This window comes from Etheostoma cragini, chromosome 17 (genome assembly GCF_013103735.1).
Source record: "Etheostoma cragini isolate CJK2018 chromosome 17, CSU_Ecrag_1.0, whole genome shotgun sequence".
Taxonomy (NCBI): Eukaryota; Metazoa; Chordata; class Actinopteri; order Perciformes; family Percidae; genus Etheostoma; species Etheostoma cragini.
Window position 1 is genome coordinate 11,623,333 of NC_048423.1, and position 3,227 is coordinate 11,626,559.

The 3,227-nt window shown below is 40.9% G+C and overlaps 1 protein-coding gene and 1 long non-coding RNA gene across 5 annotated transcripts in view; one reads left to right on the forward strand and one right to left on the reverse strand.

The window, feature by feature from the left end:
* Positions 1-3,227, reverse strand: part of zgc:171482 (zinc finger protein) — a 60,268-nt gene that overhangs the window by 3,790 nt on the left and 53,251 nt on the right. The gene's annotated exons all lie outside the window — the stretch shown is intronic.
* LOC117960606 overlaps positions 1,593-3,227 on the forward strand; it is a 13,159-nt gene continuing 11,524 nt past the window's right edge. The window contains exon 1 of the long non-coding RNA XR_004660184.1: positions 1,593-1,696. This is a non-coding gene — a long non-coding RNA (uncharacterized LOC117960606). The remainder of the gene's footprint in view (positions 1,697-3,227) is intronic.

Consider the following 3,227-nt stretch of genomic DNA (forward strand, 5'->3'; position numbering starts at 1 on the left):
ATCCGCATCTCTGAGTCCCTCACCATTTTTCAGTCCCGTCTGAAGACCCATCTTTTCTGTTCTGCCTATCCTTAGTTTACGAAAAGCGCTATACAAATTCAATTTATTATTATTATTATTATTATTATTAAGAGGAGAGTGGCAGAGTAAAAACAGTGTTTGGCAGAAAGAGGGGTTTAAAGGTAGGAGAACCAGACAAGTCCATTCTAGAGGGCAACAGAGAGTTCAATGGCAGATGGAAAAAAGTCAGTCCAGCAGTTGTGTCCAAATTAGTAGTTTATTCTACATACCATAAATATGTATGGCATTATACATCCTATTGGTGCAGGATGCAGTTTGTGTGCACCTGTACACCTTTTCTAAACACTTCTTTTTAATATTTAATGTTTATTTTATTCATTGCGGAGTCCAGACGTTTCCTTCCCTTTTATCTTGTGACCTCTTAAAATGAAGCTACTTGTGACCATTCGTGAAAGGTGACGGCTTTAGTGTCAACATAAATTAGGAGTGGTAGGGCTGCAACTGACGATTGTTGTCATTATCAATCTGTCATCTTCCGATTAATTGTTTAGTCTGTAAAATAGAGAAAAAGGCTCATCAAAGTGTTATAGAGCAAGAGGTGACCTATTTTTTTTTTGGACCGATTAACAGTCCAAAACCCCAAAGATTTTCACTGTACAATGCTATGAAACGAAGGAAAGCAACACATTTTTATATTTGAGAAGCTGCAACCAGAGAATGAAAAATACATGTTGATTTATTTCCTGTTGATTAACTAATGGATTAATTGATATTTTTCGACCATCATAACCAAACACTGATTTTCCCATATCAGCTTGTTTCATATGAAGGTTTTGAGAGACTTAAGTAGAGGAAAGTATGCAGTATTCACAAGAAAAAACAAAAACCTTTTGAAAGTAAGAAGAAAAAAAGTTTATTTTTTAATCACTTACATTGCATTATAACTGCTCAGATTCATCTTAGGGTCCCCATTTCCTAGCGCCTAAGGGGATGTCTTCAAATTGCCTGAAGACATCCTCAACAGTCGAAGATACAATGATTCAAAACAGAGATTCAGCAGATCCTTACAAGCTTGAACTAACTTGAACAAAGGCTTGGTATTTTTGCTTGACAATTGACGAATTTCCTGTCAGTCGAGTAATCGATCAATTGACTAAATGTTTAAGAACTCTGGAGAAGCAGCATAGAGCCTTCATAATGCCAGAAGAAGAAATGTGTTGCCTTTTAGGTTTTTTTCTGTTTGTCACAAAACTTGGAGATTCTAGCCTCCATCTGTGATCTGTCATATTGTTTAAACAGTGTCCCCTGATTGGGCTGTTTCTATGGAAACCACATGGTACTAAGGCAAGAAGGTTTTGACTGTAGAGAACGGCTACATACCCAATCACACACATACCCAATTTACTATATCTTCAACTTTGCTATTAGTATGTGCAGGGTGTCATTGGTGAAAAAAACAGAGAGGGGGGAGGGGGATGTTTTTCAATAATGCACAACAAAACAAAACATGCAAGAATGAAATACCCTTCCAATACCATGGATAGTGCCACTTGGCCAGGCATGCCAAAACACTTATTTAAAGGAACACACTGACTTTCTAGGACTTTAGCTTATTCACCGTTACCCCCAGAGTTAGACAAGTCGATACATACCCTCTCATCTCCGTGCGTTCTGTGTTGTAAACTATGCTTTTAGTATCTAGTAATTGTTGACTCTATTACTCCAACTCTAAGCAAACTCCAGGCAAATCTCTGCTCTGTGATCGGGCTTCTCAGGTGCTGCGAGCAAATCCCTTCGCCTAAGTAGCCGAATTTAATATAAATTTGTTTATTAATCCCCAGTAGGGAAATTACATATTACATTCTGCGTACACACTTTGTTAGTAATCACACACAGGCCTGAAATATACACACATGCTCAGGACCTATACATGCGCTAATGGAGAGATGTCAGAGTGAGCGGGCTTCCAGCTGACCCAGCGCCCTGAGTAGTTGGGGGGGGGGGGGGGGGGGGGGGGGGGGGGGGGGGAGGTACGGTGCCTTCCTCAAGAGCACCTGGCAGTGTCCAGGAGGTGAAGTGACATCTCTCCAGCCACCAATCCACACTACTTTTTGGTCCATATGGGGACTTGAACCAGTGACCCTCCGGTTCACAACCCAACTCCCTACGTACTGAGCTACTGCCACCCCTTAAGAAGTAACCTACCAGTGCGTTGCCTGTCTAAAAATATATTTCCCAGTTAGTATGTGGCTAGAAGATGGCTGTGTCCTTTTTATTTTTAAACCCTGTGACTATACAAATCACAACATTTAAACCTTTATTTTTGATAGGAAAGCAAGGTGAGAAAGGGGAAAGACATTCAGGAAATTGTCACAGGTCAGATTCTAACCCTGGACCTCTGTGTTGAGGCATAAACCTCTCAGTATATGTGCAACTGCTCTACCACTGAACCAACCCGGCCAGCCTTGGAAGGATTTGAATCCAAACCATTTTTTTCTTAAACTTTAATAGTTGTTTTGGTGCCTTAACTTAACTGTTGTTGCCGCATGACTTTCACTTTTTCTCGGCTAAACTCCACTACCGAGGCCCCTGAAAGGTACGTCACCTGGCAGTGACTGTAGCCGGCTCACAGTCACCTTTTAGTAGCTATATACATCTACCAAAGCTCTGGAGCTGGCGTCCCGGAGCTCTGTAGTGGCTAAACAAAGATAGCAACTATTGGTCAGATGTTATAGTTCTATTGCACTATAGACTGTTAATACGTTAAATAATGTACGATCAATTGATGACGTAGCTTTGAGCAATTTGAAGGGGGATACATTTAAAAAAATGCTGATCGCAACCTGACTACGTATTGAACAACGTTCTTGCCCTTGTTAGGGAAGAAAAATTGATGGAGCCAACATGGACAGGGCATTGCAGAGAAGTAGAAGGTGATGCAGGTGATGTTTAAAGAGAGGTCATGGAGTGTTAATAAATTAATCCAATAATCTGTCCCAGGGCCACACATGTGGGATGTGAGATGTACAAGGATGTGTGAAAGAGTGTTGGGAGAGAGTGGGCAGAGATAGTGCATGCGACTCTGTTTCAGCGGGAAATGTTTGTGAGGATCTGAAGGTCACTGTGATCGGTCATTTGTTACTGTGTTGAAATGCAGTATAGTCAATACTCCATGGGTGGATACAATTCAATAACGGAGTAATCTG